The sequence below is a fragment of the Cydia amplana genome, chromosome 13 (genome assembly GCF_948474715.1).
Source record: "Cydia amplana chromosome 13, ilCydAmpl1.1, whole genome shotgun sequence".
Classification (NCBI taxonomy): Eukaryota; Metazoa; Arthropoda; class Insecta; order Lepidoptera; family Tortricidae; genus Cydia; species Cydia amplana.
In genome coordinates, this window is record NC_086081.1 from 9609466 (window position 1) to 9636602 (window position 27137).

At 38.3% G+C, this 27137-nt stretch overlaps 1 long non-coding RNA gene across 1 annotated transcript in view; it reads right to left on the reverse strand.

Moving 5' to 3' along the window:
- The window catches only part of LOC134653496 (uncharacterized), a 146893-nt gene that overhangs the window by 66621 nt on the left and 53135 nt on the right, over positions 1-27137 (reverse strand). The window contains exon 2 of the long non-coding RNA XR_010097261.1: positions 26020-26482. This is a non-coding gene — a long non-coding RNA (uncharacterized LOC134653496). The remainder of the gene's footprint in view (positions 1-26019; positions 26483-27137) is intronic.

Consider the following 27137-nt stretch of genomic DNA (forward strand, 5'->3'; position numbering starts at 1 on the left):
AAGGTGGAAGTTAGCGCCGCGACAGAGACAAGCGACCGAGACAGAAGACCACGACCATCACTTGACCATAGGCAACATATAAGCGACAGATCGCGGCGAGAGAGACAGGAGACATAGGTATGTCGCTTATATGTTGCCTATGGTCAAGTGATGGTCGCGGTCTTCTGTCTCGGTCGCTTGTCTCTGTCGCAGCGCGAACTTCCACCTTTACCGTAATTTGATCGTCACGCCGCGTCGTGACTTTGTCACTACAAAATAATTAATTCCAATACTCGTAAAGTGGCCGAGAATCTTTCGGTAATATATTACCCAATACTCATGTGTCAGTATGTCCAATTAGATAATTAACGCCGTTAAAAAACCATTATTAATTCACAGATAACTCACATTTCATTCGGCCAGCGTTTTATAGAAATTAAATAAGTAATGTATAATTAAGCATCTCAGAGTAAGATAAAGAGAGAAAGTCCGTGTTGTAGCTACGAAAGTGGTAATTTATCTTACCGTATAATTACATCGGAAAATACTGTTGAAGTTGTTTGTTTCTTTCTTTCAAATTTAATTAGTTCGCACCCTAGCTACCTGTTAGCACTTGTTTCAGTGGGAAACTTAATTTTCAAGGTTTGCTAATGTCCTAATATGTTTGTTTCGTAAGTTACGTAACATGGCGTTCCTTTCTCATCTTATCGCTCTGGTTGCATTAAGGACACGCACAGGGCCTGGTTATCTTATCTCAAAAATTACGCATAGGTAATTTGGTACTAAAGGCATTCGTTTATAGTGCTCCTTGTGTACTTACATCGATAAGCGATCGATAAATATCAAGATGCATTAGTTCAAAGGAACTTAATAAAGCTTATAACGCATATATGCAATGTTTGGGCAAGCCAAGATTCTGTTTAAAAGTCGCAAATCAGTAACGCTCTTTTCATGACCGCTTTAAGCATGGACCGCATGATGGCTTTTTCTTTTTCTTATCAGTATTTTCGCTTAAAAGCCTCGTTCCGCAGATCTCATTTCGATACAATTTTAGTAGTTTGTATCAAGTTTATGGCATGCATGTAAAACTAACAGGCGTCGGAGATAGCGCCTTGGAATGTTTTCGGGCCCTGCCAAACGACAGGCCTACATTCTACGACAGTGTGACATTCGAAACGTTTCGCATGCTCATTTGACTTGAATAAATTATTTATTTTTTTGAAGCGGCGATGTAAAAAAGAAGTCTACCCGATGTAAGCGGACATTGTATACTATAGGCTATTGCAATTTTTTAAAATTTAACATGCCTGTTTCAGATTCTTTGCATATAAAAGTATTCATTCTATTGTCGATTAAAAACAGAACACAACAACATTACCTACGATGCGGTTTATGTACCTATAATTTACAATACGACAGTTAAAAATAATTAAAAAATATAGTTATGGAAGCTCTCGAATAATCATTATACAGAATGTTACTTGTAGTTCGACATAGACGTCGATTTTAGTATTGGCACAATGAACATAACACAAAATGCAAAATAGATATACCTAAGTACATAGTAACTACACAAACATGTCCACACAGAAAGCACAGAGAGTTCTGATTTAGTTTTTGCGCGTAGGTATATGGTATTTCCTTAATGAGTTGTCACGCATATATCTTATAAGATACGAGGTGGGTGTATGTTAGATTGGCGGTTGGATGAGTTATCTATGCTAACGAAGTAACAAGCTCAAGTTATACCGGCCGAACGGCATTTCTGGATATACTAAGGGCTTCGTTACATCGGTTATTTAAAACAAGCGGTAAAGGAAGACGAGGGAAATGAATCATCAGGACTTCTTTAAATTATAACAAAGAAAGATCACATGATCACATACAGCCTGATCGGATTGTACCAGAAATTGAAAAAAAAACCTGAATTAACAAGTAAATACTGGAGGACCTCACTAAAGGCTGGAGAAGTACAGTCAGCCAAGAAAGTGGTCTACCACTTTTCGACTCTTATCATCTGATTGATAGAGTCGAAAAGTGGTAGACCACTTTCTTGGCTGACCGTACCATAACCCAGATTGATTATAATGCAACCGCTGTACATAGCTAAATCTAAATAACGCTGATTGAGGTTTTAAGCACGCCTACGTCTGCTGAAAAATTTGAAGGAATAATAAAACAATTCACCCCGAGATCAATAGCTCAATCGCTCTCGTTTATTCATGAGCTTGAGAAGCTTTGTACGATAACGATAAGATTCCAAAATATCGATATCGGCACTTCATGCATTACTTTACTTCCATTCGGCAACAGCGAGTCTGCTAGCTAGGTCCCAACCGACACTAACGTAGGTAACTAGGTAATTTTATCCCAGCAGCGTTCTTGCGCTATTATCAGTCCCGAATTCTTTGAACGTACCTAATGACGTCAGGGATCCTGGCACATCTTTACATTATTCAAAGGCAATTAAGTTCCTACCAAATTCGCGAAACGCTTTGTCTTGATGTTTAACTTGTTTAGTATAACTTGGTCTCTAAATCCGTAAAGATGTTGAATTAGAGATCTCACTGGTTTGCAATGGCCAGAGTTGAACTATAACTGAGGTTGGACGCTGAATGTGATCAGTCAGTCAGTCAGCGATCAAATAATTCTAATAGCTTTCTCATGCAGAATTTCGTTCAAAGGTTATATTGTCAGATTTATTGCATTATTAATCGAGCCTTACGGTTTTGTGGAAGGATAAATAGTAATTTTCGAACCATTCGAACAGTCTACTTTAATAAATATCTACATCTCGCTTGATATTACGTAGTACCAAGTAAAAAGAGATACAAACTAACTGACTCATTACCTATAACTATATGTATACATAAAGAGCAGGAACTATTCGAATCTTTACGCTAAAATCCGTCAATTCATCTGTGCAGCAGGCAGCAGGACGTGCAAAAATTGTATGTAGACATCGTGTATCGGTCACCAACTACTATATGAAAGATAGGATTGCTATAATAGATGGGGCGGCCGATTATCTTCAGTTGTTACCCTACAGACGAACCATGAAACTCGGAAACATTCCTCATCAGTCTGATGGTGATGAAGTGAGAGTTCCTGTAAGTCTCAAAATGACGTCCTTTTGTGGGATCATGATCTGCGATTTACACTGAACTCCATATAGGTGCCTCAGCTTTAAAAGCGTGCTAGTAGTTACTGGTATCTAGCAGTTGTCGGCACGCATCCGCCTCTCGTGACCAAACTAGTTTCGATATGGAGCGAGCGGTCCTATAAAATTAATAAGGCCATGCAGCCTCCAACGTGTATTATATACAATTATAAAGCGTCGGTGGAATCATCCGATTAGGCATGGTGGGCCTTACAATCGTAGTAGCGCTCTAATAATAATAGCTACATTCAACCAATTTCATACGCTTATAGAACTTTACCACACTACCAAACACTAATATTCACATTTAGTGATTGGAATGCGCTGTGATTACGACAAAGTTGTATACGGGTTTATAACAACAAATCGGTCCAAATTGGGTGACATGGGCCTCTAAATAAAGCTCAATTAATATATCTTGATAGCTGTCATGTACTTTCTATAAACATTACGCAAAGGCGTTACACGTGATATAGATTACATAAGACTAAGATAGCGGATTATTTCTAATAAAATATCGTAATAATATTAAGAACGCATGCGTGTCATATTAAGTGCGTCGTAAGCCTTATTTATTTTGATGCTAGATTACGTTACTCTATGACATGTAAGAATTTAATCCTTTTAGTTAAGTGGTGATTGTCACAACTTTTGTAATAATGAACTCTTATAATATTAGAACTTAACTTTTCATTTCGAAAATTAATACCAATTGGCCCAATTGCGAAGTGTGATCTAATAAACTTAATATAACTAGGAATACTATAATACCTAAAACAACACCTACCTCATTAAGTTCAACCTACCCAAAAATATTTCATATAAGTTGCAAACCGTTGTTGAGTGTGCAAAGAAAAATCGGCAATATTAGTTTGTAATTAATTTTTGACAGTGTCACTTCATAGTTATGAAAACGTGTAAGCACATTGCATGAGAGGTGGTAAAGACCCTTGACGCGGCATATGAGATAATTAGACGAGGGTTCCAGTTGGAGACAACCCGCCTAGACAACTGACCTTCAGCTAAAGGTGGTCAACCAGATGCCCAGGAGCGTGCCATTCTGCCATTAAGGCACCTGTATTTTTTTCATCGATTACGCGCTTATTGTACAGCTGATGAGCTGACAATGTACGTGCTGTGTCAAAAGGGCTCAACGAGTATTCTCCGCGCTGACGAAAAGACTTTCTGGGTTTTACATAGTGTGTTGCATGTGTTTGTAAAGGTCATGCACCTTTTGGACAGTTCGTTGTCGTGTTGTATGTTAATCGTTGGAGTTGACAGACGGTGTAACGATAAAATTTGTTTAATGACTTCATAGGCCTAATATGGACACTGAACACGCGACTAACTATGCAAACATATGTCGATATTCTATACGAGTACACAGATATCATACGCAGTAAGGCCCCACTTTTTTAAATAAAAGGCCAATTGAGTATGTCTAATAATACGACATTGGGAAATACTTTTATCAAAATAGGCCTTCTAATGTGTTCAAACTAAACTCAAGTCAGGAACAACGTACCATCAGGCATCAAATTACCTTTATCCCTTTATTTATTGTATCCATACTAACAATGAAATAAAAATACAATCGAAAGTTCCAACATGAGCATTGACAGTTAGGTCGCGTGCTCCCGACGTGACGGCACAACCCTGGTACCTGTATTTTATTAACTCGCACCGTCAACTCCAAAACGATCTATGTACTATACACTTTCGTATGATTTTAGGCCTTTTTGTTCAACGTTACGCCATATACAGCCCTCGGCTAAGTACCTGCCTATAATAGGGTTGTGGTTTTGTGTAATTTGCTCAAAAGGAGTAGCGGAGTACAGGTATTAATGGAAATTATTAACGTTGCATTTTTATTTTTGTAGGCGTCTGAGACATGACAGCTTAAGAATAGGATGGATAGAAGTGCAGCCTACTGTAGCTCGTTTAGTTAAGTTAAACGAATTGTATATTATTAACGTCTACAAGTTCATAAAGTCTTTTGAAAAATGAGCGAATTATTTTTACCAACTACTACACTCAAGATCATGAAAACTGGTCACATTGTAAGGAGTTCTCAATAAGAAGTGACCCGATTTCATCGCTCTTGCGTGTACATAGTTGGAACCGCCTATCGAGCTATCGCGGAAGCGGCGCTCTCAATCCTTTGCTACCCACGCGGTCTGTATTTCACCGTTGCACAATTTTTAAATCGGCCTTCTACGCACGCTAAGCTTAAAATATTATCGAGCAACGTACGTCATATAAAAAAAAAATGATTCACATCAATCACAAAATGAAGCATTGGGAGACACAGTTGAAAAGTTGATGTCGTGTTAATTTTGCGCTTAGGTACCTATGTCTAATTCTGGTAACATTTACATATTTACAAACAAATGTGTCATACGTTGCTAAATCGGATAAAATCGCGGTACAAAAATATTTGATTTCAAGTAGGCAATGACTCCTTATCACCAACCAAACACAACACGTGTTGCAACCAAGCGTGGTATACATACGAATAGGTATAGTAGGTAGCTTGTCTCAGATAAGAGTTTACGTATGGTCCAGTTTAGTGTGGTCCATCATCAACCTAAACCTTATTGCGAAGACATAAGGGCTACCGATGGAAAGTTAACAGTGTTGCTGTTTGACATTGGATATTGACTGTGCATTGTACTGCATTATGCCATAATTTTACGGAAACTACCTTAGAAATCAGATACAAGATTTATAAAACATGGAAGTAACGTTAATAAATAATGTCTATATTTCATATCTCTTGTTATCGTCGTATAAGGACTGTAGTCAGATTTGAATTGTAACTGGAATAATAATGGTCAATGGCTATTATCGAATTTGGTTTGCGGTAAACCGCGGGTGCTCTTACAATTTGATGAATATAGGTATTAAACAGGAAAAGTATTTTTAGTTACATTTTCTGAGAAATTACTCCTAACGGATATCATTCGAAGAATAGAAACAACCTTACATTTTTTAAACGAACCGTTGTTTTAATAAGTGCGTCAAAATACTCAATATTTTTGAGAAATTCAATGTAGTAGTAACGTATGCCATACAAGGATGTTGAAACCACCTGCACTGGATTTTCTGAGCCAATTTAGTTAGTTCTTGACGGCCTGGTATTTGTGATTTACCAATATGAAACATTTAATTTTGTAACATACAACTTAAAACTTTATTATTAATAAAGTATTAAGGACCCAGGACCAGATAATAAGAAAACCTCAATGTAAACCTCATTGCCACCTTGTAGTCCTAAAAATTCTCCTTAAGAAAAAAATACAATAGGTTGATGTTATATGGTGGCAAGTTTTTCCTTATAATATCTTGTTGTGCCCTTTAAAGGGTTAAGATAATCTAAATCTAAATTAATACTTTTAGTAAATTCTTAAGAGCTAAAGCTACTCTGCAAAAGTCCCACTCAGTGCTAATTAATTCCTTCAGTTCTCCCTCGAGGTTTCGCCTACTCTAGTGTAAATGTCCGCAAATGTACCTCGATACCTCGGTTCTCGCTTCATAGTTAACACCGGCTGCATTAAGGTAACATTCCGGTTGCGATAACATTGTTGCATAGCGTTTCGGGACTCGGCATGCATTGGGAATTGGGTGATGTCACTGCTAATCTTCATCGTAAACTGAATGACGGAACTGAATGTTCCATTCGCGACAGCAATGCAGCATCGATGGCAAATTCAAGTAATTAAGAACATTTACGGCTCGGCCGTGACATTGCGTTGCGTGACTGGCGACGGCGACGACGGCGACGGCAACCATAATAGGTGGGAACGAAAGGTAAAGGTAATATTCATATTCGTATCGTATATTCATAATAATTCATATTACATGTCGTTCGGTGTCGGTTCCGTCACATAGGCGCGGTGTCCGGGCGGAGCGTGAGCGCGCCGCGCCGGTTTTACATATAAAACGTTCACGCCCCGCCCGGAAAACGCGCCTGTGTGACGAAACCTTTATGGTTGCCGCCACCGCCGTCGCCAGTCGCGCAATGTCGAGCCGTTACCATCAGCCGTTCCTTGAAGCGTGCTGTGCAGCAATGTGTTCGCAATCGGAAATTTCACTGCTCTCGTGACCTCAGTGTTTTCAATTACATCATGAGTCAGCCGGTCGTTGGCAAAGTTCGCGGAGCGAAATAAACTCCACGAACCGGTGGTATTTGATATTTTTAAGATGCACAAAATAACTATGCGTCATTTAAAAATATATTTATTTTTATCTTAGGTACATTCATTAACCGCGCAGCTCGAAATGATCGTGAACCGTTGTGAATAATTTCAGTTTGGGGCGTGTTTGTCGCTGCTGTTGACAATTTGCTTTCATACAATACGTATGCTATTTAGTCATGTTCGTGTTCAATGTAATGTAGTGCAGTGTGTATGTGCGTTCAAATTTCAGCCTATTATCGTATATCTGGTTTCGATGGATGCATTGTTTTGTAACGCTTCGAAGTTCTAACTGAAGTGACAATCGCGAAAATACAGCACCATTATTAAACATGACTTAATAATAGCTTAGATGAACTCCAACCCATTGTAAAGAAGTTATCATATGAGCAGAACCAAACATTTTTACCAACAGATGAAAAAAATATTGGCCAACTCCGTTTTCTGCAAGATAAAGAGGGAATTTCTACAATCTCTAAGACGGCCCTGACATTATCCAATAGTTTGTTATGAAATTTGTTACATATTTCATTTTTCAGCTTCAAATATTTATGTATTTAGCTTGCTCCAACTCTAGATTTGAATGTGAGTGTGTTATCGAAGACTGCATTGTTTTGTAACGAGCCCATAGCATCCCATAGTATTGTCGAAATGCATAATTTCGAGGAAACAACAGTAATGCGACCCTCCGCGGATTGAGCAAGCGGAATTCCAACAAAAGCGATTTTATGCAATTACGCCTAAGTTGTCTGGAGAGTTATTACTAAACCGAGCGCGGTCACGCCGCCGCCTATAAGGTCTGCCGCGCGCCTGCGGATATGACCGCGACTTTATAAGGATTTCCCTTACTAATGCCATACTTATTTCGCTTGGGCATAGAGAAATAAATAAGCTTACTTATTTACCAACGGTCTCTCTCAAATTTAAGCAATTGCGATAACGTCAAACTATGTAAGGCAGCGTTGCGGATAATGCCTATCATATACATATCATATTACGAGTATGTAGTACTGACGGGGTTTTAAATCGGCAAATTGCTAACTCCAAATTTTATATTAAAGGAAAAAATGGAAAAAGTTACGCTTCCGGCAGGACTTGAACCCGCAACCTCCGCAATCCGTGCGATGCTTTTAACCAATTGACCTATGGAAGCCTACCAAGACCTTGCAAATCTTACCATTCATTCCTTTATGCATACACGCCTTTGGGGTGGCGTAAACCGACGTCTACCGAAAGACTATTATATCTTTTCGCACGGATTGCGGAGGTTGCGGGTTCAAGTCCTGCCGGAAGCGCAACTTTTTCCATTTTTTCCTAAAATATAAAATTTGGAGTATCGCTTGCAGACGTATCTTCTGCTTGTTAAAAAATTAATAAATATAATTGCTAACAGTTAAAATATTAGCATCAAAAGATTGTAATACTCGGTATCGAGGCATCCCGTTGGGGCATACAAGAAATTGGTCAGAATAACGGAATAAAATTTAGGTATATGACATGAGAAGCCTAATTTTGGCGGTTCACAAAATTTGCGTCAACCACTGGTATTCAACATGCAGATTTAGTAAGTCTAATCCAACCTTAAATCGCAGATCGCAGGCGTCAGTAGCACGTGTGCGCGCGCCCTACGCGTTCTCCGGGATCGCTCGTGCGAGTCACGAGCTCTCTCAGCCTTATTGAGCCTCTAGACCTTATTTAAACTTTTAATGTCTTTTTGCCCTTTGTAAAGGTTAATTTTAGGAGCCCGCGAAAGCAGTCGTTTGAAGATGCAATAAAACAATTTCAGAATACATATTTAGATGTAAGGAGAACGTTTCTTGGGAAATCTTAAATATCGATCGATACTTATGCCAAGATGTTAGTCGTGATCATCAGAGTTCGGCGGGGGTGAGCTATATTTACCTTATAATTTGACAAGTCTTACGTCATATTATAAGGAGAATAGCTCACCCCCGCCGAGCTCTGGTGATCATCATATTAGCAAAAATATTTCCAATGCAGCAGTTTGTAGTTTTTACGCAAACATGTTCACAAGGTTCGTTCTTGCTGCACCCGTATTTTGAGGTTTTCTGCGGCCTTGACCAGGGGCCTATTGCATAACATTTTACAACTCATAAAACAAGCGGACGCTTCTTTTCATTCCCTTTTATTCGAAAGAGACTTCCGCTTGTATTATGAGTTTATGAGTTGTAAAATGTTATGCAATACGCCCCAGATGGTTTACTCCGTTGTGGGTTTCCCACGGTGCGAGAGATTAGATTTTGTTATGTGATTTTTTTGTTTGAAGGCTGTTTTTGTTATTTAATTCCCATTTGTAAATAATTTCAAAGATTTTCGTCGCCAGATCTCGTGAATGACCGTACCGTACCGTGACCGTACTAGTCAGTAGAGGGTGAATTTTTGCATAGGTATGTAATTATGTATACAATTGACAAACACTAATATGTCGTCATTTGAATAAAATATAGAGGAAATAGAGCCCAAAGAGATAAGGCTTTTGCTCAGTCCTGAAGTATATCAGGGATATATCAGCAGGATACACCTCCTATTTTTAGAGCACCAATAGAACCTGAATAAATAAGCGCTTATATTATACTAGCTGTTGCCCGCGACTTCGTACGCGTGGATTTGTATATTGGTGGTTATAAATTCTACATTAGCTTAGAACATTATGCAGCAAAAGATAGTAGTAGGGACGGTTAATCATTTGTTAATTATTATACAACGCATGAGATTTGTCTTTCACAAACTGGCTACGAAGTTTCAAGCCCCTAACTGAATAAAATTGTTCTCGATAATCTCGATATAATCTCTCTCAACCCCCAGAAGATTTTCAAGTCCACTATTTAATAAAACCTACTACCTAACTAACTATTTACGAAGTTTGAAGTTCCTAGCTTTAAATAAAATTTGAACCCTGTACCAACTCTCAACCCCTGTTTAAACTTTTAGGGGATGAATTTTTAAAAACGCTGAAATTACTTTTCTTGTATTGTAATAATATGCCTTTATACAACGATTCAAGTCCCGCACTCCGATAAATATTTGGGTTCTATACAAATTTTCAACCCCCTTCACCACCTTGGGCGATGAATTATCAAAAACTCTGAAATTAGTTTTCTTTTCTCTTAATAAAATACCTTTTTACGAAGCTTCAAGTTCCTAGCTTTAAATAAAATTATAACCTATACAATCTTTCAACCCCTTTTTAACCCTGTTATGGGATAAATTTTTAAAAACGCTGAAATAAGTTTTCTTGTGTTCTAATACTATGGCTTTATACAAAGATTTAAGTCTCGCACTCTCAAAAATATTTGATCTCCATACAAACTTTCACCCCTTTTTCACCTCCTCGGGGGATGAATTTTTAAAAACGCTGAATATGTTTTTTTGTTTTTTAATAAAATACCTTTTTACGAAGTTTCAAGTTCCTAGCTTTAAATAAAATTTGAACCCTATACAAACTTTCAACCCCTTTTGGACCCTTATAAGGTATGAATTTTTAAAAACGCTGAAATTACTTTTCTCGTATTCTAATAATATGTCATTATACAAAGATTCAAGTCCCGTACTTACAAAAAATATTGACCTCCATACAAATTTTCAACCCCTTTTTCACCACCTTTAATGTTGAATTTTGAAAAACGCTAACAATAGTTTTCTTCTCTTTTAATGAAATAACTTTTTACGAAGTTACAAATTCGTAGGTTAAAATAAAATATAAACCCTATACAATCTTTCAACCCCTTTTTAACCCTTTTAAGGGATGAATTTTTGAAAACGCTGAAATTACTTTTCTTGAGAATTAATAATATGGCTTTATACAAAGATTCAAGTCCCGCAATCTAAAAAATATTTGATCTCCGTACAAACTTTCAACCCCCTTTTCACCAACTCGGGGGATGAATTTTTAAAAACGCTGAAATTACTTTTCTTGAGTTTTAATAATATGGCTTTATTACAAAGACTCAAGTCCCGCACTCTCAATAATATTTGATCTCCGTACAAACTTTCAACCCCTTTTTCACCACATCGGGGGATGAATTTTTAAAAACGCTGAAATTAGTTTTCTTGTTTTTTAATTTAATACCTTTTTGCAAAGTTTCAAGGTCCTAGCTTAAAATAAAATTTGCACCCCAAGACAAAGTTTCATCCCCTTTTTTACCCCCTTAGGGGTTGAATTTCCTAAAACGTCGCAAATACTTTTTTTTGTAATCGGCTATTATGCCTTTCTAAGAAGATTCAAAGCATTTGTAATGGATTCAAACTTTCAACCCCTTTTTAACCCTGTTAGGGGATGAATTTTCAAAAACTCTGAAATTACTTTTCCTGTCTTATAATAATATACCCATATACAAAGTTTAAAGTCACACACTCTCAAAAATATTTGATCTCCATACAAACTTTCAACCCCTTTTTCACCACCTTGGGGGATGAATTTTAGAAAACGCTGAAATTAGTTTTCTTGTTTTTTAATATAATACATTTTCACAAAGTTTCAAATTTCTAGCTTAAACTAAAACTTGAACCCCATACAACCTTTTATCCCCTTTTTAACCCCCTTAGGGGTTGAATTTTTCGAAATCGCTTCTTATCTCTTGTACACTTTACAAATGCAACCTAGTGTGCAAATTTCAACTTTCTAGCTTTTTTAGTTTCGGCTCTGCGTTGATGAATCAGTCAGTCAGTCAGGAGTGTCAGGACACTTGCATTTATATATATAGATAGATAGATTAATAACCCTTATATATTCATCGCCTAATGTTAGTTGCCACAAAAATACTGTACAAATAGATTACTTTCGCAATCATTGCTATTGGATAAACACAAGATACGAACTGAAGCACGGATTATAAGCTTCTCAAACACTCGACCCACCCGAGTGACATTCATCGATCTCGACTTGAAACTCGAGCGCTGTCATTGTCAAATGTCAATAAGGTACTCGATCTCGCAACACTAGAGATGGAACTTAAAGCTTATCTGCTCTTATCGGGGATAAAGACCCCTTTTTGACACACTTCGACCAATTGAGATCGTTCGTTTATACAAGAATATAACTAAGGCAGACGTTGGAATTTGATAATTAAAATAGCCCGTGGCTCCAGTACCTATGCTTCTCGATTGCACATACCTCTTCGAGAGCCACAAAACTTAAGAAGAGCGTTTATATCTATTCTATTTGATGATAATGATATAGAATTTATAGATCAAAAGCAAACTTTGAAATGTAAAATGGTATGAAGGACGGAGCTGTAAGATACATGCTTTTTAAGGATTTCTATGAAGACCAAGTCGCAGTTAGAAGATAGAGTCGGACCAAGTTAACTCTGCACGAAATTTGCAGCGACAGATTGCGGAGGTGTCATCGTAAACGTCAAATTACTATGAAAATGTATCTTTTAAATTGACAGATCCTCACTTTGTCACGACTGTCACGAGTAGCTGCAGTTAGCTGAGACGGCCTTTAGTAACGTAACAAAAAACGGACTGTGAAATAATGGAACGGCAACTGAACAATACTAAAAGTAATCCATTCATTCCCAAGGCCCCTAATTCCCTAAAGCAAGATAAATACATGCTTTACGCATACAAATAACTATGATTAGCGCCACCATTACGGTATCGATCCTAGCGACCTTGCAGTGGCCTCGTCTTATCTAACCCGAATTATTAATAGCAGGTTCATAATCATTATGTCCGGTCCGGTCATTTGTAACTTATTTATAGGTTTCACAGCCACTGGAGGATCATGTTTTGTTGTAGCAACACCAAATCTTAGACTCACAGAACATATTAAAGAGGTTAGAATGGCTATCGCGCACAGTTAGTATCGAAACCGGTGCTCGTTCCTCTCCACTCCTCTCCACATTTACTAACACTCGCGCAACGGTAGTAAAAACTAGCTAGCGCCTTGTGTGCGTGGTGAATGGATACGCCTCCTTTAAACAGATTTGACGTCTGGCTTCTTAATCTGAACATTATTGTGGCGCAAAAAGGCATGTTTACTTCATTTTCGGTCAGTGCGGGCGAGTAGCATGCGAGCGTTTGCTCAAAACCCCGCGGCGACACGTACCCTGCTCGCATCGCCATTCTACTTGTTCTGTGCTTAGATTTCATAGAAGCTAATTCAGCGCCGAATTTGCAGCAACATATCTACTATGTTACAGTGTACCTACATGGAAATTTTAAGGTTGCCAGCGGGGTAGACTTTGTTACATATTAATAGAAACGTCATATTTTCATCAGGATTTAATGTTTACGGTGGCACTGTCGCTTGCTTAAGGCTTCGTCACACAGGCGCGTTTTTCGGGCGGGGCGTGAGCGGGGCGCGCCGCTTTTACATATAAAACGCTTACGCCCCGCTCGGAAACCGCGCCTGTGTGACGGAACCTTTAGCTTTGACTGACCAGCTTTTCAAAACCACCTTAGTGGTAATTCCTTTAAAAATACTGGTAGGTACTAAACTTTCCCTACGTATTACGAATTTGACATTCCATATTAGAGTTAGTTAATCTAGCTAACTTCGCGGCCGGAATATAATTACCAAAACAAATAAACATCGAAACGAAAAAATAATAATTTGACTACTGCATCCGGAAGCCGGAAGCGGGGGGTGGGCATAATTGCGTGACGTCACTGGCAGAGTTCCGGCGGGAACAATACCCATTGAGCGTGTTTTATGAATCAAGCCCCGCGCGACGTCTGTGACACACACACATGGGGGAATCTATTGTTTATCGTGACACAATGACACATTTGATTTTTTACTAATGTCTCTTGACGACTGAGATTTAAGTACTATGTCAGATGTCAGATGTAACATGCAGTCATAAACTTAGTAGCTTGATGCTCAATGCTCAACTTTACCTGCTATGCTAAATATTGGCTGGTTTAATAAAAACCGGCCAAGTGCGAGTCGGACTCACGCACGGAGGGTTCCGCACCATCAACAAAAAATAGAGCAAAACAAGCAAAAAAACGGTCACCCATCCAAGTACTGACCCCGCCCGACGTTGCTTAACTTCGGTCAAAAATCACGTTTGTTGTATGGGAGCCCCACTTAAATCTTTATTTTATTTGTTGTTGTAGCAACAGAAACACATCATCTGTGAAAATTTCAACTGTCTAGCTATCACGGTTCGTGAGATACAGCCTGGTGACAGACGGACGGACGGACGGACAGCGGAGTCTTAGTAATAGGGTCCCGGTTTTACCCTTTGGGTACGGAACCCTAAAAACTATGACCAAAGAACTGTTTAAATATTCGTATTTTATTCCTAAAAATAGTCCCGTTTCAAATATTACGATGATTATAAACGGATTACTCACGTATTATTCCTTTATTTATTTTTCCTCTTACGTTAGGTTATTTATAATATGAATATAAAAGTAAACTATAAAACACTTACAAAACAATAAAAAATACATATAAACACATTATAAAAAACCTAACCTAGGATGCCGCCGGCAGCGGGGCAGGGCCCAAGCTACCGGTGGTCAGGGCCGCAGAGAGAGGAACCGGCGGACTATCCGCGCCGTGTCCAAGATCACCGCCTTCTGCATGTGGCCCTTGATCCAACCACCTAGCGAGAGTCTCTCAAGATGTTGGTCGAGACTCTTCGCTATTAGACCGTTCGCTGAAACAACTATCGGGACAATGATCGTCGAATCAACATCCCACATGGCGGTTATCTCGTGAGCCAAGTATAGGTACTTACTGGACTTGTCCTTCTCGGCTTTCCTTTTCACGTATTATTATTATTAAGTCAAGTAAAATTGGATCGAAACATGTCGAGCGTTTATTCGACTTAAAGGCTTCGTCACACAGGCGCGTTTTCCGGGCGGGGCGTGAGCGGGGCGCGCCGCTTTTACATGTAAAATGCTCAGTTTTAAATCATTTCTAGTCTCACAGGAGTTTTATAGTTAAAATACTGCAATTTCTCCCAGAATTAGGATTTTGATCTTTTCCTACTTTTTACTTAGTCAGCTGTTTGGCACAGAATCTAATTAGGCAATATTGAGAGCGTTTATTATAGCGTATTTTTTGGTGCATATATAGATATACAACTATAGAGTTGTTAAGATATGTATGTATATTTTCAAGTGAGTGTCAACAACTGTAAACAAATTATTTTCCAATTTAGGTCGCCGTGAACTAAAAGAAAATAATGTTCTATTCACTACAACTTTAAATCGAGATTCGAATCCAATCACAGAAATCCAATTTGCACGTCAAATTTATAACACAGAGGTGCTAATTCCGAAACAGAAATTAATCCTCTCATCCAGTCTTAAAGTAAATAAACACAAACGTTTAAGTTAAATTACTTTTGGAGAAACAATATTTGTTAATTAATCTATTTGAAATACGTAATGCTTCAACCGACGGAATTCAACAGAAATCATTGCAACTTTGCTCATTTGTCGTGATTCTTTGATTTAGATGTATTTATTTCAGAATATGAAATGAAATGACAACATAAATTATTTTAATTTGGAATGAAGAAGTCCTGAGTATGATAGGGGAAAAGCGATGCTTATTAAATACAATAATAAGAAATAGGAGAGGCATGATGGTAGGACACCTGATACGGCATGACAAGTTTTTCCTGAACATCTTGGAAGGCATGATTGAAAAGACAAGAGAAGAAGGGAAACCTAGAATAACTTATCTTAGCCAAATAAAAAATGATACATCGTATGAGGAAATTAAGAAGTAAGTGCGTAAGACTGGCACAAGAAAGGAATGATTGGCGATTACTCCACCGACAAGAGCAAAGCTCTTAAGTTATGATGATGATGATGATGATGTAATTATTTTACACTAATCTACATAGAACATGTAAATCTGAAACTAATACGTTTTTTAACTTTAATATCGTACAGTATAATCACCTGCAATATTATGTTACACAACGAAGGTCGCAAAAATATCTGATACGATCTTATTTGTAGAGCGATAAGAGCGTGTCGCATATTTTTGCGGCCTTCGAAAAGTAACATATTATTGCAGGTGACTGTACCCGTACCACTAGTCACTGACAGTGTCAACACTGACATGAACGCTAACGTCTACGTAATTTTCTTTCCATACATCTTGATCGCAATATTATGCCACCAGTACGAGCGAGATGCATAGAAAGTAAGTAACGTTCACGATAGCGTTTATGTCAGTGCCAAACTGGTGGTAGCTGTACTGGGGGCTCAAAAATACGTCGATTTTCTTTTACCGTATGCTGTAGCATATTGATGATAACTTTAATAAACGTTTGCGCTTGTGTGTCAAACCTAAAGAAGAAATATTTGGGAGACCGAGCTTTGCTCGAAAAACATATAAAATCTCAAAAATTAGCGTTTTCCCAGAGATAAGACCTAGCTAGATCGATTTTTCGCCCCCGAAAACCCCCATATACCAAATTTCATCGAAATCGTTAGAGCCGTTTCCGAGATCCCCGAAATATATATGTATATATATGTCGGCGACGGATGGTCTCGATGGCGGTGGGCGCGTGGGGGTAGTACCTAGATGTATTACTTCACAGCCAAAATAGTAGGTATGCTACCAACGCATGAAATAAACATTCAGACTCGTTACCCATACTAGTGCCTACTATATTTTAGTACTAAATAATCAAAACGACCAATCACTATTCCAAAATTATTTGAATCAAAATAAAAAGATCACATGAAACCGTTCAAATCTTTATTTTACAAAAGTAAGCTTCTAATGGCACATAAGAAATCAAAATAACACTTGGAATAAAACACTTAGCTAAACGGTTAAACAACGTGAGAATCTATAAGCTTTCAGAATAATCCTTCAGGTGTAAGCCTTCAGGAACGTAGCGAATTAGGCACGAGCTTGGCTAACGTCCGATCTCTAGCGCGGTCCGATCAAGAAGAAGGAAGCCAGTTCCAGCGGCGGAGCCAACCGCTCCCGCCTCCAATTCAAGTTGGTAAACCTGCCTGACCAGTCTACCAATATAACGACAAAAATGCCTGCTCGTGCCTACGTTCACTCAAGATACGCCTCTTGACGTTCCAAAGCCTTCTACCTGTCATTTTCGTTCAACAATACGCCAAACATTGCTAATCGATTTTATACAGGCGTCTAACTATGAACTGTAATGCTGCAATACGTCTTTCTGGTGTCTCGCTCCGACACGGCCGTCCTGCGCTACACACGTCCTCGTGTGTGGGTGTACGCATTTGATTCTGTAACAAAACATACAGCACAGTATCTCATCGCTCGGTCATTCCTGACCAACAAATTGGGTCTCACTCAAATTACTATTAAAATCAAACTTTGTTATCAATCAAACCAGAAAAAATAATTGTTCAAAATTACTTTAACAATCCTCAATTCTCAAGTCAAAAATAGTCCATCGAGCAACGACTAAATAAAAATAATCATCAGTAATCATCGCCGCTGTAATCAGGGATTAAATGTTAATGGTGAATCAAGTGACAGAAATTGCATAATAAAACATGCAACAGCTTTCTACTCCCAACTATATAAACAGCCTATAGTTACAATACAGTATGAACAAAATAACCCTGCCCTACAAGTAATGGCACGAACATCAACAGTAAACCCAATAGACGCCAAGGAAGTATTGGAACATATCAAAAAATTAAAACCTGACAAGAGCCCAGGCCCGGACCAACTTACAAATGATGCCTTAAAATATGGAGCGCCAATATTAACTGAGCACCTTGTCAACATTTTCAACAGAGTATTGGAAGAGGAAAAAGTCCCTACACAATGGTGCCAATCCAACATCATATTGCTTTACAAGAAAGGAGACCCACTTGACATCAGCAATTACAGGCCAATCAGCCTACTTTCCTCAGTCTACAAGCTCTTCTCATCAATATTACTAAGCAGAATAGCACCAGATATTGACAAAAACCAGCCCATCGAACAAGCTGGCTTCCGGCCACAATACTCAACAATCGACCACATACATGCCATCGAACAAGTTGTAGAAAAATTCAAAGAATTCCGAAGACCACTGTATGTGGCGTTTGTGGACTACTCAAAAGCATTTGACAGCTTAATACACATATCTATATGGAACACGTTAAATAGCAACAAAATTAATGAAAAATACATCAACATCATAAAGAACATCTACTCCAACAGTGTCAGCAGGGTAAGACTAGAAAGGCTAGGAGAAGAATTCAAAATCGAAAAAGGTGTGAGGCAAGGAGACCCCCTCTCTCCAAAACTTTTTATAGCGGTGATGGAAGAAATATTTCAAAAACTTCAATGGGAAAAGGAAGGCATATGGATATCAAACAAAAAACTAACACATTTGAGGTTTGCGGACGATATAGTTCTATTCGGTGATACTGCTAAAGGTATAGAAACAATGTTAAACAGTCTAAATTCAGAGAGCCAAAAAGTGGGCCTCCATATGAACGCGTCTAAAACCAAAGTTATGACGAACAGCCACAAAAAAAACATAACTGTAGAAGGAAAACCAATAGAATACGTGGACAACTATGTATACTTAGGAAAAATGATTTCGTTTGACCCCAATAGCAACGTAAACGAGGTGGACAGGAGGATAAACATAGCCTGGAGAAAATACTGGTCACATAAAGAAATCCTAAAAGGAAATTATAGTCTAAAAATAAAGAAAATAGTTATGGATTCCTGCATCCTCCCCAGTTTAACCTACGGATGCCAGACATGGGTCTTCACCGAGAAAGTTAAAGAAAAAATCTTAGCATGCCAACATGCAATGGAAAGAAGCCTATTGAAACTAAGAAGAATAGACAAAGTAAGAAACACAGATATCCGGATGAAAACAAAACTGACAGATGCACTACAGTTTAGTTTAAGACAAAAATGGAGGTGGGCTGGACATTTGGCTAGATACAAAGACAAAAGGTGGACTATTCAAACAACCAAATGGAAAGGCCCACTGGGCAAACGAAACTCAGGAAAACAAAGAAAACGATGGGTTGACGACATCATAGCAATTGCAGGAAAGACTTGGGAGAATAATGCTACCGACAAAGAGAAATGGAAAAAGATGGAGGAGGCTTTTACCCTTAAGGGATCACACATCGTGTAAACATAACAAAAGAACAGTCAATTTTTAAAACAGATGTGCGAGAAATGAAGCTATAATAATAAAAAAAAAAAAATCATCGCCGCTATCTAACGGATACACTCCAATAATCATCGCCTTCATCTGGTGGATAATCTCAAATTTATGTGAAAACAGAACAATCCCAAACATCAAAAACACAAATCACAACAGCTCTAATTCATTGCTCGACAGTATGACTACTATTGTCGTCAATACCAATTTACGGGGAAATTATCTGGCATAAAAAAAAAAATGGTCATATGTGATCTAAATTTTTGTAAGACATCTTAAAATAAATAAGATTCTGAATTGATAGTTCCAATTTTACTCATATGAACACAGTACATAAACGGGAATTCATTTTTAACAAAACAACACCAGTCCTTCGGTGCACTGCCAGTCCTTCGGCAGATATCAGACCCTCGTCAGAAGTAACCATCTCAGCTGCGTAAGTGCTACTCCTCGCAAAGAGTATTCTGCACATAAAAAGCAGACCACGTGCACCTCTTACATGCTCCGGCACTTCTGATGCGGTCACTAAACAATACCCAGTCCATCGGTCGTGCCTTCAGTCCATCGAAAGCATGACAGTATTGCCCAGTCCATCGGGCGTGCCTTCAGTCCATCGAAAGCAAAACAATGTTAACAGTGAATTCCAAAAAAAAGAAAATAAAAACAGGTCTTTATGTTACTCAGAACCATTGGTACTATCAGCGTCAACTGATCAACTGAAACTGAACATTACTGATCAAAATCACTTTCTTCCTTAGCTTTAACAACAGAAACTCGCTCAAGACTTCTATGCAGAAGTAAAACATCTCAAAATAATCCCAACGAAATGGGAACTGCTCACCAGCTTAATAAAGTATGATGCACGCGACCAAGTCAAAGGTGGTGGTGGTGAGGTCCAACCCAAGCACGGAGGCCGATCCCTTCCGCCCGCCGCTGCCGCCGCTGCCGCCGCTGCGGCAGACTGCAAGAGACACGATGCGGCTCAACACAGCCGGCTGCCACTGAAATCATCATTTACACGGTATCAGGTTTATCATGTATGCAGGCTAAACTCAAAATGTTTATGAAATGCAAGGTGGCAGACACAAAAAACATGTTTCCAATGTATACGGGAATTCAAAAATCTCAAGAATAAAATTTAAACTTCAATGAGTGCGTTTTATTTAATTCCATGAACAACCAAACACATGTTCCAAAAATAAGTAACAAGGTCAAATGGGCTAATACGAAAAGTGACAGCTTATTAGTTACGTTCGACTGTTATGCTTCGCCATTACACTCAAAATAAAATTCACGAATAAACAATTAGAACGAAACCTGTCCTTTTATTTCCAAATCTCCAGTACAGAAGATAATGCACAGCTGCTTCTGTGTCACGGGCGTAATGGTGTCTGCAAGTTCGCTCGGCTCTGGCTGCAGGACACATTACAAAGTGTCCAGATTATGGAATGTAGGTCACCAGAAATACACCACGCTCCCAGGTGGCTGTGTAAGCAATACATGAAACTCCGCATCTATCCCACTTGCTGATGTCGGCGACGGATGGTCTCGATGGCGGTGGGCGCGTGGGGGTAGTACCTAGATGTATTACTTCACAGCCAAAATAGTAGGTATGCTACCAACGCATGAAATAAACATTCAGACTCGTTACCCATACTAGTGCCTACTATATTTTAGTACTAAATAATCAAAACGACCAATCACTATTCCAAAATTATTTGAATCAAAATAAAAAGATCACATGAAACCGTTCAAATCTTTATTTTACAAAAGTAAGCTTCTAATGGCACATAAGAAATCAAAATAACACTTGGAATAAAACACTTAGCTAAACGGTTAAACAACGTGAGAATCTATAAGCTTTCAGAATAATCCTTCAGGTGTAAGCCTTCAGGAACGTAGCGAATTAGGCACGAACTTGGCTAACGTCCGATCTCTAGCGCGGTCCGATCAAGAAGAAGGAAGCCAGTTCCAGCGGCGGAGCCAACCGCTCCCGCCTCCAATTCAAGTTGGTAAACCTGCCTGACCAGTCTACCAATATAACGACAAAAATGCCTGCTCGTGCCTACGTTCACTCAAGATACGCCTCTTGACGTTCCAAAGCCTTCTACCTGTCATTTTCGTTCAACAATACGCCAAACATTGCTAATCGATTTTATACAGGCGTCTAACTATGAACTGTAATGCTGCAATACGTCTTTCTGGTGTCTCGCTCCGACATATATATATATATATATATATAAATAAATAAATAAATATGCAAGAATTGCTCGTTTAAAGGTATAAAAAATAATTAATTTTCAGTTCAATAGTTGTGTTTTTTTAATGACATTTTGTAAAAGATGTGTCGGTAAGAAAATTATACCCCGTAATAACGACTTGTTTCGTCCGAAATAAAATACTCCACCCTTTAGTTTAAAATAAATAAATAATAATAATAATATATTTTTGCGGGATTCATTGTGCAAGAGAATAATGATGGTACCTAAATGTACTAAGGTAGATGCTTCCCAAATTGCACCTCATTTCATGTAAATGAAATTATAATACAATCTCGAAAAGATAACTTATATAAATATTATTTATCATAATTTATCCACAACTATGCATAACAGACTTCGTTTATACCTCCTACACTAACATGTCCATGATTAATGTTACTTCGTACGTGAAATTGCCTCTAAGCACTTCACAATGAGGCATTTAAAGTTCACAAATGCAGTTGGTTCCATAATGGAAACATGTGCAATCTGATGCAAATCGTTTTGCAGATCTCGTGTTAAGGTTAAGACGAACAACACGCGTTTATGTTGTCATTTTTGTGACTTACTATGTCTATGTACCATCTATAAAATGTTACGGACTTTAGTACCTATTTTATTATCCAATTATCCAAGCTTTTATTTAGTAAATTTTAAATAAAAGGACAGCCGTTCACTGCGTTCTGTTCTGTTCTTAAAGCAGCACTTGAAGTGTAGTGCTACGTATTTGGTTGCAGCTTTCTGTAAAACTACTTTGAGGCATGTAGATATGCACTTTTCTGTGAAAGCATTTTTACTACACGTAAATCTCATTCTTTCTCTCTTTACCGGCGCGAAGACGCGGAATTTAGACGCCAAATAGTATGTATGCATGTATATACACGAAATTCAGTATGTAATCGCTATACTTGTCTGAAATAAGCGGTGCAACATAGCAGATAGCCATTAGTTACGCGCATAAAGAATCGTTCCCAGTTGGGCTTTTCCAAGTCCGAGACGAAATTTCTCTGAGCTCTACCTTTACTAAAGTTCTACTAAAGTTAGTTTTATAATCCATTGTAGTGGAGCAGATCTGCGCAATTATTTAAACCTTCGCTGCACAGCTCTTGACGTTAATAATGTTTCATTCCTGCGCGGAAGCGAAACGTCCGAGCTTTACTTTACAAATGTGCATTTCACATATTAAAGTTATATTAAAAAATACATTGATAACATGCGCTTGCTCGCTCTCGAGACCAACCACATATGTCCAAGTGCGATGTTGAATTGGTATTGAATTTTGGTTGTCTGAACAGGGTCTCTTGATTTTTTACCGCTTGATAGAATAAAGTCTGACGTTGAAAGTAAGACTTGCGTTTTCTTTACTCGAGAAAAGTGGGAGTGTTGTTTTGTTATTAGGTATGCTGTATACTGGAGATTAAGAAGTGTATTGCAAATTTATCCGAATGTAATCTTAACAATGTTGTCTAAGACATTTGCTATAATTAATACCTGAGCTATGACGTGAGTAATCGTGTGTACATACCTCTATAATATTCGACTAATTTACACTAAGCCAGATATATGGAGCCACAAGTAAACAAAACTAAGGCCCTCGTGTGTTGAGGGCCTAAGATACAAGTCTACCACAATCTGACGTGTTAGACCGAGAATATTGCACCGAAACACAACGTAATTGGTATCAAATATCGACGTCATAAGATCACTCAAGTCTCGAGTTAATCCCAAAGCCAGCGTGCCCCGTACTTGATGCACTATGCTATGAAGACTGCTCGACGCTGCTCGAGGGCTCTCAAACCGAGGCTCGAGTGCATTGTCTTAGCTTGAGAGACCAATATGTCAAGGTGCTTTTAACGTGGCTAGTACAGTTTAGTTAAGAAGACTCGCTTAGGTACAGGAGGGTGGGAAGATAAGAGTAATAAACTGACTGAACTGGGATTACTTAATAGTATGACTGGCTCTTTGACAGCTCCTAGCCTAGTCGTTACTTCAGCACAAACAAAGAAAAACGTACAGATGAACTGAAATCGATGTCATAGGTATATTAAAGAAAAAGTGACGAAGCGCTCCAGTGGCTCCAGTGGTGAAGGCCGGATTCGAACCGATAATTTGATGTGTTCCCAAAGTTGTGTATGTACAAATGAGTTATGATTTAAGTCAAGTAGATACTTTTGACGCGTAGTCTGATCCGCTACTTTTGGTGACTGTACCAACCACTTTTCTTGAGGCGGGTGATACGAAATGATATATTCAACGTAAGTTCAATCAGCCTCAGAGAAAAAAAACATATGAATACCAGAAAACGCCATCAGTACAGCAGCGATCGCGCTTAAAGTCACACTCACGCTCATTGTGGAACGCGGTAAACGTAAGCTGCGTTAATTGCACCTCAGATCGGATTACATGGCCTTTGTTTGCCCGTAAACGAGATCGGCCCGTTGTTGGTTGCGTGGTCCCCTGTTTGCTTGGGATCAGCCGTCAATACGGGAAGGTCAGCGGTTATTCCCTGTTATTGTCGTGCCATGGGAGCCTTATGTAGATTGGCTGCCTTATTTGGTGGCGAATTGGTAGTGTTGATTCTCACGATGGTTTTTGCTTTGTAAGGGAATGTCCGGGAGTTTTATTAAACCCGGAAGGCTGTGTGTAGTGTGGGAGTGTGAGATAAATGAGGCATTCTACGTGTTAAGTGCGTTAAAAATAAACATACTTTTATTTCTCCTGTGGATACATTGTCGCGGCCTGTCGTTAAGCGTCCATATAATATTCAGAATCGGAGTTTTTTGTACAGCAACAATGTAAGGCATTATACTCCACTGAGTATCAATTAGGTAACCATTTTAACTATTTAAGCAGAATACTTTTACTTTGCACAGAATAATGCTCTCAGAATAAAACAGGTAACAATTCTCATTTCAGCGTCTATTATGGTTCAATACTCCAACTTGTTAGCTCTGCAAATATCCCTCGCAAATACTCAAACAAGGCTTTAACTGGAACTGAAAAACAACGAGATTATGTGCTAATTGGCAACGTTAGCTAAACCTATTTCTTGCACTGGGTTGGATTATTTATTTATTGTATTGTAGAGATTGTTATGAAGGTTTACACCCTGTGAAAGGATAATTTGGTTTAATCTTTGTTTTCCATCCAATACACTATTTATTTATCCACAGATTTTTATAAATTGTGGCTTATTAATCTCTTAATCAAGCCAAGGAACATGCGGAAACACTAGAGTCGTAGAATGTATTAGATCCCATACATTTCACGACTCTTCTCTTTCCGAAGAGACTTTACCCGCCTAATACATGATCCATTTGGTACAATTTTTACCCCCCTCCCTCCTTCGGTGACCGCCCGTAGTAGATATATGTTATGTAGGTATGCCAAGAGTTAGGTATGAAAGTGTACATACCTATTTACACGTAATTAGAAACAACAGTGTCTGTATATATATATATATGAAGTTCGCCTTGATACCTAACATTTGCCGAACTAATTTCAATCGATAATATCGATACCTAATGACAATAATACGACCACGTAACATTAACAACTATTTAAGCGCCCGAGAATGACTAGTTGATCGTGACTTAACGATTTGCTTTCTATACGAAAGTTACTACACCTAGTGGCAATCGAAAAGGGCTTGCGTACTCTAATATCAACAGCACGTATAACGTTTTTGGATATGGCACGTTGGTATGTTTATTTGATACGTGGGCTTGCTTAACACGGTTGCTATAATAGGCCGGCACTAGTCGTCTATAGGTACTATAATAGTTGTTCGAAGTGCAATAAACTCTGAAGTACCAACTTGTTTGAATGAATCATAGACCGCTTTCATACTATTTAGATTTGGTATCTATAGCTTACAATCAAACTTATCGAGTAACGAATACCTAATTACTTTAAATAATTACGACACTAGAATAATTTGGAGCTTTTAGAGGCTTTTCTTTAGTTTAATCTGCGGCCGCAGCTCGGTTGCATTTTTATCACCTGTCACCATGCCTGTCACGTTCTAACAAGTATGTAAGTGCGAAAGTGACGGGCATAGTGACAGGCGATAAACGATAAACCATGCTGCGCCCGCTGAGTGATGTACTGATGCACCGCGTGGACTTTCGCAACATAATTTACAGTAGTTTACGGGAGTTTAGGTTTCGGCATAAAAATCATGTTTCGGCTGAAGGTTCGGTTCCGGCCGAAACTAGAGCAAAACCGAACCTTCGGTTTAGGCAAAAAATCTGGTTTCGGTCGGACACTAATTTACAGTGATTTTTTCCCCGTTATAAATACACCGTGTTTTTTTTGATTTCCGTTAATTTCAAGGGTGCATTCCTGAGCTTAAATTAAGTAACTTTCTCAAAGACACCGATATTCTAATTAACTCCATTTCGCAGATAATCAATAATTTATTTTTTTCCTATAAGGCCTCTACAAGCGTGTACACTTGCCTTAGGGCCGGTTTACATATTGATTAGTGTTTAGAATGAGTTCATACATTTGCTACTAAACTTAAGTATAATCTCGGTCGATCGATGTTCGAAATGACATTGATATGTCACAGATTTCAATTGTTTGGTTGAGTTAAATGTAATGCCCGTGTTACAACGACGCTATATGCTACATTTAATTACTTTTCAAACTTATTATTTTTTGTAAAAAAAAAGCAAAAAATTAACTATGCCATTTAGTTCTCTTAAACGTACTTAACCATACCCCGAAGTTAACGGAATTCAATAAAAACACGGTGTATATATACTTAGGTATATCTAAGTTTCAAAGCGTTTTGTGAGCTAATAATATGGGGGTTCGTGACAAATAGTAAACTAAAGGCGACACTGTTTTGCTGGCCTTTACATAAAATTTGAATTTACAAGGCTAGGGTCAGGACATTCGAAACAGATGGATGACGTTTTGTTGACACCAACGATTCCGTTTATGATCTAGGATGATTCATGATTCTAAATCACTTTGCTTTTGCAAAGCTTATAATATCTATATGTATGTCGCAGTAAGATAGATAAAGCCGTTATATAGTTATAACCCTAGGGATATAATTATATGTCGTAACATAGTTATACGAAAGCGATTCATTACTATCTTACTAGGAATATAACTATAATACGTCTTTAGTTTAGTGATATAGTTATATTACTGGATTCAGTTTAGTGAAATAATTGTAGGTAGGAGTGCGGCGGAGGTCTAGTTATATCCCTAGGGATATAGTTATATGCCATATAGTACGTATTATAATCATATTCCTAGTAAGATAGTAATCCCATCAAAAACATTACATGTAAAAAGGTGCAAGTCTCGCAACGCTTCTACTACAAAAAAGTTTTGAGATGTAATGTGAAACCAAGTCGGTTATTTTAATCAGTGCCAGGGGGTGTTAAAACTGTATCAAATATAT